Raw genomic sequence first — 15,074 nt, forward strand, 5'->3', positions numbered from 1 at the left:
GGTCTTTCTTTGCCATTGGTTCACCCTCCATTGGCCTGCCACGGCCGGCGCACTGCAGCCAGTGCACCATGATGATCCGATGGCAGGAGCCAGGTGCTTCTCCTGGTCTCCCATGGGGTGCAGGGCCCAAGCACTTGGGCCATCCTCCACTGCACTCCTTGGCCACAGCAGAGAGCTGGCCTGGAAGAGGGGCAACCAGGACAGAATCCGGCTCCCTGACCAGGACTAGAACCCGGTGTGCTGGTGCCGCAAGGCGGAGGACTAGCCTATTGAGCTGAGGCACTGGCTGCCAATTAGTTTTAGTGGTAAACAACTTTGGATTCTACCCACCTTACTTCCTTTGGGTGCCATCTTTGAATTGCCTCGTGTAACTAATTTCCCCACAATTATAGTATTACAACTTCTTTCTTATTTTTTTTAAACAGAATAATTGTTTTATAGAGATACTAGGAGAAAAGTTTGAAATTCTTAAAAGTAAAAATTTGACTGCAAAGATCAAAATCCACCATATTTTGAAAATCAAATTTATAAAACACAAGCACAACATAAAACAGGAAAACCCTATATAAACCCAGAAAGTTGAATCACATTTTGAAAATTCCAAAGAACCAAGCAAGAAACGAAACCACAGAATCAAAATTTCATGTCCAGGCCAGCGCCGTGGCTCACTAGGCTAATCCTCCGCCTAGCGGCGCCGGCACACCGGGTTCTAGTCCCGGTCGGGGCGCCGGATTCTGTCCCGGTTGCCCCTCTTCCAGGCCAGCCCTCTGCTGTGGCCAGGGAGTGCAGTGGAGGATGGCCCAGGTGCTTGGGCCCTGCACCCCATGGGGAGACCAGGAAAAGCACCTGGCTCCTGGCTCCTGCCATCGGATCAGCGCGGTGCGCCGGCCGCAGCGCGCCGGCCGCGGCGGCCATTGGAGGGTGAACCAACGGCAAAAGGAAGACCTTTCTCTCTGTCTCTCTCTCTCTCACTATCCACTCTGCCTGTCAAAAAAAAAAAAAAAAAAAAGAAAAAAAAAATTTCATGTCCAGACTTACAGAATACTCCACACTTTTAAGGAAGAAAAATAAATTTACATTTCCCATACCTACACAGAGTAGAAAACACAAAGAATATTTTAAAATTTCCTTTGGGAAACTGATATTATATTGATGTTGATGTAAAGGTACCAGGACATGAAATAAAAATCAAGTTATTTAAATGCATCCATTTCATAGGCCAAGCTATAGGTATCCTAAGCAAACTATTAAGGTAATAAATCAAATTATGTAAGAAAATATATCAATAGCAAGAAGGAGATACTTTTAAAAATGTACCAATGGTTAAGGTTGTGTTACAACTTATTTCAAATGATCAGTAAATGCATATTTAATTCTTTTCTAGTTTTATTTTAGAACATGTCATTAAGAAACTCATTTAGCCAATGCTTTTGGGGACTCTGAATTATTTTGTCAGCTTTGTTGTATAATTTACATACCATATGGTCACCTACCTCATGTATGCAGTTTTATGACTTTTAATACATTTTTCTTAAATTTATCTTATTTAACCAGTACCACATCCAATTTTGGAACACTCCCATTCTCCTGAGAAGACCTCCCTTGCCCTTTTAAGTTAATCCCTACTCCATTTCAAAGCACCAGACAACAACTCTTGTGCATTATAGTTTTGCCATTTTAGAAATATCATATATTTCATTATACAATATGTAATTCTTTGCATTTGATTTCTTTCACTTATCACAATGTTTTTGAGATGCATAATGATTGTGTTATTTCATTCTTTGTTTGCTGAGTGTTACTCCATACTAGGAACATACTACATTTTATATGTCAAATCTTCAGTTAAAGGACATTTAAGTTGTTTCAAATTTTGGGCTACACAGTATAATATTGCTAGGAAACTTATATGCAAGTCTATAATTTATTAGTGTAGTTATGGGTAGTTACTTAGGGGCTAAATTGCTGGATTGTTTGGTATAAATACTTGATTTTTTTAGCATTACACAGTTGAATAGAGAAATAACCATCAACACTTTCCCAGAGGAAAAACAATGCAGGAGTCTACAGAGATAGTTCTTATAGATGAGATTAAGGTGAGCAGAATGGTGCTATTTTGAGTTTCAACTTCCTTTGGGCCAGTCAGTGGTGATCCTTGCCTCTGTCCAGCTAAAAATAGGATAGGACTGTTTGAGAGCAGTTCTCAACAGTCCTTGATTTATTATCTTTTCCAGTAAACCTGTAACTTTGAGATCCTTAAACCAAACTTTGGTAAGAGTTCTGGGTAGGGGAGTGGTAGAAGTCAACAATGCACAAGACCCCGAGTGTCTGGTAAGGTAATTGCATTTTTCTCAGCTCTTGCTCCTGCTTTCCCTCAAGATATCCAAAGCCTTCCTTTGGGGTTGCTCTTTAAGGAATTCTTCATCTTCAGCACCAATCACTAAGAGCAGTCCAGAGGAAAAGGTGCCCAACTTCAGCCTCTAGTGCTCCTTCTAGTTTGGATGGTGTCTTCTAAAACTTCTTTTTTTTACACCCAGTGATGGAAAAGCTGATTGGGCACTAATCATAGCCAACGAAGTTTCTTGCTAATTGAAAAGTTTTCTCAAATAAGTGTACAAAACTTTTAAAAAGAAAATAAGAAAATGTGGCTTTAAAAATGCATTACCTGGATAGTGTGAATTATTCAGGGTTCCAAGATTTCTCAAAATAGATATATATGATTGTAGTCTGTACAACTGAAATAATTTTGTTTGAGTTCATGATAAAATACTTAAAATTCAATTTGTTTATAGGTTCATGATGGAAGGATAGATTTAGACTAGGATATTAAAAACATTCACAGGTAATGGTAATATGAAAGATGAAACATAAAATTATTGGCTGTTTCATGAAATAAAATATATTATGATTAAGAGGGAGAAATAATAGATTGACAAAAGACATGAAAAATTGGTGATAAACAAATTATTATAATGCATTAAAAATAAAATAAAGACTCAGGAAAAAGAATATCAAAGACAATAACAGTTACCAGAATAATCTTGAACTTCTTTAGCTTTCACAATTAAAAGGAAATTTACAGTCCCATAAACTTCCATAAAATGTACAAAATATATTACCAGGTGAATGATTACCCCACCCTAAGGTCTCTCTGAGAAACTGTGTATTTGAAAGTTCCCATGACAACTTACAGAACTTTAAGGAATCTGATGACCTCACAATGTAAAATACAAGCAAGATGGCTTCCATTTCACTTAGCAAATTCTGACTTACACTAAGATATAAAAGATATATGTAGGTGGTAGGTAGAAAGTCAAAAACCAGTGCCAGCCCCATAAACTCATTCTTAAAGAATAGAGCCCATAAATATTCTAATCATAACTACATTCCTTTTCTCAGAGAGCATGTAGATATTAATATTACTAATTTAATTTCATAATTTTTCTGCTTTTTTATTATTTTAGCCAGGGTTCTTAATAGAGGAATTTGCATTAAAAAGTATTACCTCCCTTACTTAGTTGATGGTAGAGGTTAATCACATCTACAAAATATACACTACTGGGTGGTTTATTTGAAGATAAAAAATACTGGGTATGAGTAGGAAGCATCTTTATACAATTCAAGTTCAAAAGTTATGAGAGTAGGTCAAACTTCAAGATATTTAACAAGTAAAACAAAAGGAATATTGTTGCATTAGGTATGGAATTTTGAGGGAGAGATAAGTCCTAAGACTCCAACAAACACTCATTCATAGAACTTGTCTCTTACATGAGCAGTGGCACCACAGAGCACTGGCAGCAGCTGGTCTGGAGGTTCAAACTGCAAGATGATCCTCAGGGCCATTTCGTGGCAGATCCAACACTTGAAGGCTATGGCACTGAACTTGCTACAGCAGGTCTCTCAACTGCTCCCTGCCAGCACCATCATGTTTATTCAGGTCAGGCACAGTAACCCTCCTTTGCTTGCAGCCTGCAAGGCTACATCCAGGAAGGGTACCGAGCTGCCTAGGGATCCAAGTGGATGACATCATGCAGCTCTGTTCACTACCCTCTGGAGCTGGTGATACAGTGTTCAGAGTGGGACTGTATCAGATGTACTATTTCATTGAGCTTCATATGGCAGCATATGAGACTCATGCAGGGGCATCATTGGTAACCACAGATTGGAGCTAGGCACCTCTCAGATGATTCAAATGCATTGCCTCTAGAAGTGACAAGGCCCTGGAGCACTCTCAGGCATCCCTCACAGATTTCCCCTCACAGCAGCTGTTGAAGGTTGGTCTCCAGTCCCAGGTTTCCACACTCTTTTTGTTTGAGCCCTTTGCTCAGCTTACTCTGACTAGTCCACAACCTGCTTCTGTGGGCCCTTCCTGGCTAGCAAGCTAGTTGATCACAACCCACTTCAGATCCTCATGAAATTCCTGTACAAGGTTCTAGAAGACCTTATTGGTGGTGGGGAAGGTGATTGTCACAACCCCTCAGTGTGTGGTGCCTCCTGAACTTCAGGTGGACTCTCTTCCAGGGAGCACTCCATGCCTTTCTCCATTGCTGCTGGATTCAGTGATGCTCGGGCATGCCCCTGCATAAACTGGGCTCTACAGAGACTTCTTTTGAAAAGTAGAAAACTGAATTAGTCTCTGCATGTTTCCTCTGCTTCTGAAATGTGATGCAATAATGTACTTAAATATACTTGATGTGATAACTATTCTAGAATAATCATTCATGCAGTTTAATTTTAAACATATATAATACTATATCAAATAACCTTGTTAGGATAAAGGCCTATTGTTTTAATAGATCAGTAGTAATATTATTTTTAAATTTACATTTTAAGACAGAGAAATATGAACATACAGAGCACCATCTGCTGGTTCTCTTATAAAATGCCCACAATGGCCAGAGCTGGACCAGGATTAATTGGGATCTTAGAATTCAATCCAGAATCCTACTTGATTGAGAGAATCCAGTTTTTGAGCCATCTCCTGCCACATCCTGAGGGGTGCATTAACAGGAAACTACAGTTCAGAATGGAAATGTGATTCAAGCCCAAGATATGGAACACAAACTCTGATATGGAACTCAAACTCTGATATGGAACTCAAACATCCCAACCTATGTGTTATTTGCTAGAACAAATGATTATCCTGAAAGTATTTTTATCTGTAACTTTTTCATACATTTTGCCTATAGAAATGTAGAAGCAATGAATACTCTCATGGGTTTAATATTGCTGTTCTTTATTACACGGAAAGATTATTTCTGCTTTGATATTTCTTTTTAAATACTATATATGATTTTTATCATATAGCTTTTTATTTTATGCACACAAAGTAAATAGTATCTATGTAATTTCCTTAATTATTTTCATTTAAAAAATCTGTGCATCCAAAAATATTAGCACAAGATGTTTATTGTGGAATCATAGTAAATATTGCAAGTACCTCTTCAATTATTTTTTGTCTGAGAGTGAGAAACAAGCCAATAGATAGAAACAGAAAGAGAGATAGACATCTCCCACACACACGTTCACTCCTCAAATGCCTACAATAGCCCAGGTGAGGCTGGGACTAGATGAGAAGTCAATCTAGATACCCTACTTGCTTCATCACTTGCTGCTTCCTAGAGTGCACCTAAGCAGGAAACTGAAATGAGGGGTTAGTGTTGGGATTCAAACTCAGCATTCCACCATGGAATGCAGGCATCTCAACTGTTAGGACAAATGCTCACTTCATAATTTTAAGCTTATTTTAGCTATTCACTCAAATAGAAAGTTCTTTTAAAAATGATTTTAGAAGGGCTGATGCTATGGTTTAGTTGGCTTAGCCTCCTCATGTAGTGTCAGCATCCCATAGGTGTTCTGGCTCATGTCCTGGCTGCTCCTCTTCTGATCTAGCTCTCTGCTATGCCTGGGAATGCAACAGAAGATGACCTGAGTGCTTGGACCCTGCACCAGCATGGGAGACCCCAAAGAATCTACTGGTTCCTGGTTTTACATTGGCCCATCTCTGACCATTGCATCTATTTAGGGAGTGAACCAGCAGATGGAAGACCTTTCTAGCTATGTTTCCCTCATCTTCTGTACTCTGCATCTCAAATAATTAAAATAAATTCTGTAAAAATTATTTTAGAATAATATTTTTTAAATTATTGTAATTGTACATATTTATGGGACATGACAGGATAAGGGAACACCTCAGGTTAGTTAGCATTTTCATCTTCTTAAATATTAAATGGTTTTCCAATAATTGTACATAATTATGAAGTGTAATGTGAAATTTCAACAAATGTACATCACATGAGCTGGTAAAATCAGTCATTAACATTTTCCCATCTTTGCCTTTAGTTGATGATTGCAGCCTATTAAGAACCCCTCTTTTTATTTGCTCAAAAAATATCTAATAGGTTATTGTGAACTATAGCCATCCCACTCTGTTATTTAACACTAGGAACTTATTCCTTCAAAATCTGATTCAGTACCCATTATTCAACCTCCTTTAATCTAACATACACACTTACCATCCTACAATTATCATTATTTTGTGTTCAGATCGACTTGTTTAGCTTCAACACATGTAGGATAAAGTGTAGTATTTATCTTTGTCTGTTTTGCATATTTGAAGTGACATCAAATCCAAATCCATCCATTTTGCTGAAAGTTACAGAATGTCATCCTTTTTATGGCTGATAGTATTCCATTGTGAATATGTACTGCATTTTCTTTATCCACTTATCTGGTAATGTACATTTAAGTTTATTCTATATCTTGCTATTGTGAAGAGCACTACAATAAACATGGGAGTTCATGTATATTTTTAATAGTATGATCTAATTTCTTTTGAATATACACTCAGCTGGATCTTCTTATGAAAAATAGTAAACATGTAAATGCTAGAGCCATGAGCCATAAACTGATGTTATTTGTCTTGCAGAAATGTTGAGCTTTGCCTGCACATTAAAAAATTGGAATTGCATATTAAATTGCAGATTTAAGAAATGGGGTCTTGGGGCTGATGCTGTGGGGAAGCATTGCTATTGTTATGTTTCTTAAAATTCACACTCATATGTAAATTGCCCAAAAATGGAACATCACTCCCCTGGTAACTTTTTAAAAATATGATATCATAATGGTGGTTTATGACATTCCAATTAATTATTACATCACCAGGTCCTATGTCATCACAATTGATTATGAGATAATAATGGTAGTTTAGGACATCAAAATTTTTTACAGGATCACAACAGATTTTGATTTCACAATGTTTTCTATTATATCATAGATGATTATAACACCATAACAAGTTTTATGGCATCACAGTGGAAGCTTATAACATCACGATGGTAGTATATGATATCACAATTATAACATCACAATGGTATGTTATGCTACAATGGCTTTTATGGCTTCAAAGTTGAATTAATGGCCAGCGCCACAGCTCACTTGACTAATTCTCTGACTGTGGCACTGGCACCCCGGGTTCTAGTCCCGGTTGGGGCACCGGATTCTGTCCTGGTTGCTTCTCTTCCAGTCCAGTTCTGTGCTGTGGCCTGGGAGTGCAGTGGAGGATAGCCCAGATCCTTGGGCACTGCACCCACATGGGAGACCAAGAGGAAGCACCTGGCTCCTGGCTTCAGATCTGCACAGTGTGCCAGCCGCAGAGCACCAGCCATAGCAGCCATTGAGAGGGTGAATCAATGGAAAGGAAGACCTTTCTCTCTCTCTCTCTCTCTCTCTCTCTCATTGTGTAACTCTGCCTGTCAAAAAAATAAAAGTTCAGTTAATAATGACAACATCGTAACTGGTTTATGAAATCACATTTTTCTATTTATCGCAGTATACATAACAATATTAGTATATGTCATCACAGTGGTTTTCATGACATCATAATTGATTATGACATCACAATCATGGTCTATGGAATCATAATGTGACATCACAATGCTAGGTTTAAAATGTCACAGTGGTATTTATGACTTTACAATTGATTATGACATCACAGTGGTTGGTTTGTGACATGAAAATATTAGTTTATTGCATCATAATATTGATGGCAAAATAATGGCTTTCATTATATCACAATTGATTATCATACAACAATGGCAGTTTAACACTTCACAATTGATTATGACTTCCTAAAGGTAAGTTTGTGACATCACCATGGTTTTATTAGTCCACAATTGACTATGACATCAAAATGGTAACTTTATAGCATCACAATGATTTATTGAATTTAGAATTGCTTATAATGTTACAATGATAGGTTCATAACATCATGGTGGCTTTTAAGACTGCAATATTGATCATAATATCAAATGGATTATGAAATCACCAAGATTATTAATCATACCCCAGTTGATTTTTGTGACATCACAATTGATTATGACATAACATTGGTACCTTTATTGCAATAACAATTGTATGTTATGCCATCACAATACTGGTTTATGGAATCACAATAGATTTTATGACATTATAATTGGTTTATCATGAAAATGATGCTTTATGACATCATAATTGATATGACATCACTATAGTTTAAACAGCAATGGTTGCTCATGTTATCACAATTATAGTTTATGACATCACAAACTGGTTATAACTTCATACTAGTATATGTATAACATCACAATGGTATTTATGAGTCAATTGATTAGGACATCACAATGGTAGGTGTATTATATCCTAGCTGATTAGAAAATTACAAGGATTTTTATGATATCCTAATTGATTATGACATTACAATTATAGCTTTATGTCATTTACATCATGGTTTTTCATATCATAATAGGTATTGACTTCAAAATTGTTTTAATTACATCATACTTGATTATACCATTATATTGGCAGTTTTATGACATTTCAATTGTGGCTTATGATATCAAAATATTGTTTTATGACTTTATAAATTATGATGACCTCACAGTGAAAAGTTATGTCCACACAGTGTTCATTTATGACATCTCAATTGATTGTTACCTCACAATGGCAGTTTCATGACATCACAATGATATTCATGGTTTTACTATTTCATCATGACTACACAATGTTTGATCTATGATATCACAATTACACACTCATGGCAGCATATTAGTATATGATATCAAAATAGTTTTCATAATATCTGATTTTATTATAACATCAATATTGTGTTTCATCACAATGGTTTTCATGATTTTACAATTAAATATGGCATTATAATGGTTACTTTATGAGATCACAATTAATTATAATGCCATAATGGTAAGGTTATGATGTCCCAATTATTTCAATGACTTCACAATTGATTATGACACCAAAATGGTAATTTTATAAAATCACATTGGTCATTATGACATAATTATGGTTGTTTATGCATTGCAATTGATTATAATGTTACAATGGTAGTTTTGTAATACCACAATGGTTAGTTTTTGTTATTATTATTTTGTTTTACTGTAGTACAATACTTTATGCCACCCCAATACTGATTTATAACATAATTGTTTTATAGCATCACTACTGATTATAGTATCACAAAGGTGGATTAGGATATCTCAGAGATTATGATATAACAACATTGGATTTGTGGCATCACATTGGCTTTTTTGACTTGACATCATAGAGATTGGTTTATTTCTGTGTGTCTTTTATTTTTTTAAAGTTTTTATTTAATGAATACAACTTTCATAGGTACAGCTTTAGGAATATATTGGTTCTTCCCCCCATACCTACCTTCCCTCCCCCACTCCCATCCCACCTCCTACTTCCTCTCACATCCCATTCTTTTTTAAGCTTCATTTTAATTAACTTTATATACAGAAGACCAACTTTATACTAAGTAAAGCTCTCAACAGTTTACACACATACCTACATGCAATGTAAAAATACAGCTGAGAACAAGTTTTGCAGTTCTCATAGTACAACTCATTAAGGACAGAGGTCATACATGGGGAGTAAGTACACTGTGACTTCTGTTGGTAATTTAACAATTACCACTCTTATTTATGACCTCAGTGATCACTCAAGGCTCTTGCCATGAGCTGTCAAGGCTATGGAAGCCTTTTTTGACCACAAACTCTGTCAACATTTAGACAAGGCCATAAGCAAAGTGGAAGTTCTCCCTTCACTTCAGAGAAAAGCACATCTTTCTTTTATCACCCTTTCTTTCCACTGGGGTCTCATTCACTGAAATCCTTGATGTAGAATATTTTTGCCACAGTGTCTCGGCTTTTATCAGAATTATCAGATAAATCTACGATGTCTCTGAAAATGTGTGTCCATGATGATTGCCAGCAAAAACTGTAGTCTTTGGATGGAGTTGATGATCTCATAAAGAAAAGCCCAACCATGATGACCACACATTCACAGTGCTAGAATTGGCTTACAATATCAAGTGAAAGAGATATATAGGTATAAGTTATGAACTCAAATGCAAAAGCAAATAAACAGGCTGTTATGAAATAAAAAATATTATGATTGCAATGAAAAAATGAATAGTTTTAGTAGCAATGATAGAATGCAAAGAAGATAAAAAAAACTGTTGAAAACTAGACTATTGGGGCTGGCATTGTGACATAGTGGGTAAAGTCACTGTCTTCAGGGCTGGCATCCCAAATGGGTACCTGTTCAAATCCTGGCTGCTCCTCTTCTGATCTAGATTTCCCTATTGGGAAAGCACTAGATGATGGACCAATTCTTTGGCCCCTGCACCCATGTGGGAGACATGGAAGTCTACTAGGCTGTGGGTTCAATCTGGCTTGGCCATGGCCATTGTCAGAATTTGAGGAGTGAACCAGGATGGAAGATCTTAAGATCTTTCTCTTTCCTCTCTCTCTCTCTCTCTCTTACACACACACACACACACACACACACACACACACTTACTTTCACTCTCTGTCTCCCTCTCACCCTGTAACTCTGCCTTTAAAATAAATAAAATATTTTAACAATATACTATTATAATTAGGTAGAAAGAAAAATAAATGAGTGCTTCAGGAAATGTTAAAGAAAACACCACCTGCCAGAATAAAAACACCAGTAAAATATCAGTATTTAGGGCTAACCTACTGATATTTCCAAAAAAATCAAAGGTAATGATATGGCTCCATAAACAATCACACTTACCATAAAATCTGTTACCTTGAAGTGGGTAAAGATCAAATGCTCCTAAAATGGCTCTGAAAAATTCTGTACATGAAGGTTCCCAGAACAACTTATACAATTTTGTGGTAGTTGATAACCTCATAATGAAAACACCAAGAAAGATGGCTTAAGGTTCACAGTGGTAGGATTTGCTGAGCATAGATCACTAAATATATATATAGGTGATAGTTACAAGGACCAAGATAAAAAATTAAGTAAAGATAGAGGTGCTATGAAATCAAATATATTATAAGAAAAATAATTTTAGAGAAACAATAGTACAACAACCAGTAGATAGAAGTACTTTGGCTGGAAACTATATGACTACAATTACCCTAAAAAGGAAAATGGGTGAAAAAAATAAAAAATGGAAATCAAAGCTCAAGTAAGTTAGCAGTAAAAATTCAAAGAAGCCAGTGTCTGCACCTATTACAATGCAACTATCATACACTGATAGTAAATATAGAGTTCCATAAAATTCAAATAATTTAGAAATATGTTGCATGTGACCCAACATTATGGTACAGCAGATAAAGTTTCCATCTGTGAAGCAAGCATTCCATACTGGTGCTCGTTCCTATCCTTGGTGCTTCACTTCTCATCCAGCTCCCTGTTAATGGCATGAGAAAAGCAGTGGAAGATAGACAAGTGATTGGGCCACTGCCACTCATGTGGAAGATGGGAAGAAACTCCTGGTTGCAGCCTGAACCACACAGCCATTGCAGCAATCTGTAGAGTAAGCCAGCAGATGGCAGATCTCTGACTCTCCTCTCTGCAACTCTCAAATAAGAAAAAAAAATTTAAAAAGGAAAAGAATAAAAGATGGCTTTAAAATTCATGACACGGATGATGTGAATTATCATGAATGCCAAGATCTTTCAAAATATTTGTAAATGATGGGTTCTTAATACAACTTAAATAATTTTGTTGGAATTCATGACCTCATAATCAAAATTTAATTTGTTCACAGGTTCACAATGGAAGGATAAACTTAGATTAGGATATTATAGGCTGGTGCCACAGCTCAACAGGCTAATCCTCTGCCTGCAGCACCGGCACCCTGGGTTCTAGTCCTGGTCGGGGCACTGGATTCTGTTCCGGTTGCTCCTCTTCCAGTCCAGCTCTCTGCTGTGGTCCCGGAGTGCAGTGGAGGATGGCCCAAGTGCTTGGGCCCTGCACCCACATGGGAGACCAGGAGAAGCACCTGAATCCTGGCTTCAGATCAGTGCTGTGCACCAGCTGCAGCACGCTGGCCACAGCGGCCATTGGGGGGTGAACCAATGGAAAAGGAAGACCTTTCTTTCTGTCTCTCTCTCACTATCCACTCTACCTCTCAAAAAAAAAAAAGGGTATTATAAACACACACAGGTAATGGTAATAGGAAATATGAAGCATAAAAATATTGGATGTTTTCTGAAATAAAATAAGCTGTGTTTAAGAGAGGAGAAATGAGTAATCCAGTAGGAGAAATAATAGATTGATAAAAAACATATGGAAAATTGCTGATAACAGACTATTACAACACATGAAAAAAGGAAAATAAAGGCTCAAGAAAAACAAAATCAAAGACAATAGCACTTACCAGAATAGTCTTCGACTTCTTTATCTTTCACAACTAAAGGAAAATTTAAGCCCCATAAACATCCATAAAATGTACAAAATATATTACTTGAAAGTGGTGAATGATTACCCCATCCTAAGTCTCTCTGAGAAACTGTGTACATGAAAGTTTCCAGGATAGCTTACAGAACTTCTGGCCTCCATTCCACCAGGCAAATACTGACTTAAACTTGGATATTAAAGGTATGTACAGGTGGCAAGTAGAAATTCAAAGAACAAAAAGTTCAAATGTGCTGCAAATGTTATGAAATGAAAAGCAATTTGCTGTCACTACTATGAGAAGAAATGAGTGTGGGGAGCAACTCGGACTATACTGTTACTGGAATTAAGACTTATTCTATGCATCTGCTCTCCCACAATATGGCACTGAGAAGGGAGAAACAGCTTCTACACAGCTGCCTCCAGTTCAACCAATAAACTGTAGGACCTACTCCTGATTGGAGGAGAGCAGCGTACTCGGCGTGTGGGTAGCAGAGTTGGGATTGGTGGAAGAGGACTATAAAGGAGGAGAGAGACAACATGCACCAGGAACATCTAGGAGGAACATCTATCTGAAGGAACACCTGTGCAGCCCCCAAGAGAGCCGGCCGGCGGTGTGCTGCTCCTCTACAGAAGTGGGGAAAGTGGCAGGGGGCCCGCCCCTCCACGGAGGTGGAGGGACGGTAGCCAACCTGGGAAGAACCAGCAGCAAACCCGGGAAGGGCCGAGCAGACGAAAGAACAACGCAGAGTCCTGTGTTGTTCCTCCACGAAGACGGGGAGCGACAAATGAGTACTTTGTTAGAAACAATACAAATGCCAAGAGATAAGAGAAGTTGCCAAAAAGTAGCCCATAAAAATGACATTAAATCTGTAATGGTAATTGTTATATATTCAAAGACAGCACAAAACATAAAGTTTGCAGATATTTTAAAATAAAATATGGTAATTATCATTAGAAAGAATGGTTAATTTTGTAGGAGCATCTGATTTAAATTGAAATAGCAGGATTATATATTTCCTGTCCTTTCAGAATTTCATTTTTCTAGTAACTAATTTACATTTTACTTAGTATTAAATGTTACAAAATATCAATCCACAATGCATTAGGGAAGACACTGGTCCTTTCCTACAGGTGGCTTGAACAGCAATGTTCTAGCAACAGTCTAGAATGCATTATTAAAAACTTACTTACATTATACAGAGTAAAAATATTTAATTAATTGAATAGTAAACTCATTCTAAAATATTAATTTATTTGAAAGACAGAGTACAGAGAGGCACAGAGAGCAAGAGAGAGAGAGAGAGGTCTTTCACCTGCAGATTCACTTTGCAGATGATCAAAATGGCCAGAGCTGTGCCAATCCAAAGCCAGGAACCAGGAGCTTCTTCCAGGCCTCCCACACAGGCACAGGATCCCAAGCACTTGGACCATCTTCTACTGTTTTTCCAGGCCATACCAGAGAGCTTAACCAGAAGTGGCACAGATGTGACTCAAACTGGCACCCATATGGGATGCCAGCCCTGAAGACAGTAGCTTTACCCACTATGCCACAGTGCCAGCCCCATAAACTCATTCTTAAGAGTCCATAAGCTTTCTAATTATGCCACATTCCATTTCACAGAGAGCATGCAGATATGCATATTACTAATTTAAATTTATATTTTCTTGTCAGTATTTAGTTATTATATCAGTCTGGGTTCTTAATAGAGGAATTAGCATTAACAAACATAATCTTCCTTACTTATTCAATGACATGTTATTCACATCTACAAAATATATACATAGCAATATCAATAATACTGTTTTGCCAAATTCATCACAACAGTGCAACTAAGTTGACTAAGTTGAGTTGTTGATTATAATAGTTTATCAATACTGAATGTATACTATGTCCTTAAACCAGATGTAAACTTGAAATAAATAAATGTCATTCTTCTACATCAAATAATACAACTATACTTAGACCAAATTGCTGGTCATTCTTTATCTCATGGGGAAAACTTTACTTCCAGTTAGGGTACAAAACACATCATTCCACTCAATTATTGTCATCACGTGTGTTACACCAAATAAACAAGAACTAAACAATACATTGCAAACCTTATTAAATTTTATTTAAGTATGTGAGAGGTAAGCTGCATTGTTGTGGGTACACGGATTAAAACATAGTGAGACCTCTGAAGTAAATTAGGAGTCTTTATTAGCCAGCTGGCGATTGCCCTCTCACAGAGCAAGTCTGGAGAAGGTAGCCCAGAGTTTTAGTGGTGGGGGGGTTGTTAAAGGCAGCAACTACATTTTAGTGGTCTTGACCATTATCAAGCAAGCAAGCAGAAATACAGAAGCCAGAAATATGC

General features: G+C 37.1%; 1 long non-coding RNA gene across 1 annotated transcript in view; it reads right to left on the minus strand.

Moving 5' to 3' along the window:
- Positions 1 to 2,949: 2,949 nt before the first annotated feature.
- LOC127488437 (uncharacterized) overlaps positions 2,950 to 15,074 on the minus strand; it is a 115,623-nt gene continuing 103,498 nt past the window's right edge. Inside the window, exon 3 of the long non-coding RNA XR_016228583.1 lies at positions 2,950 to 7,751. This is a non-coding gene — a long non-coding RNA (uncharacterized LOC127488437). The remainder of the gene's footprint in view (positions 7,752 to 15,074) is intronic.

Source organism: Oryctolagus cuniculus, chromosome Y (assembly GCF_051225735.1).
Source record: "Oryctolagus cuniculus isolate XC-2025 breed Fujian yellow rabbit chromosome Y, ASM5122573v1, whole genome shotgun sequence".
NCBI lineage: Eukaryota > Metazoa > Chordata > Mammalia > Lagomorpha > Leporidae > Oryctolagus > Oryctolagus cuniculus.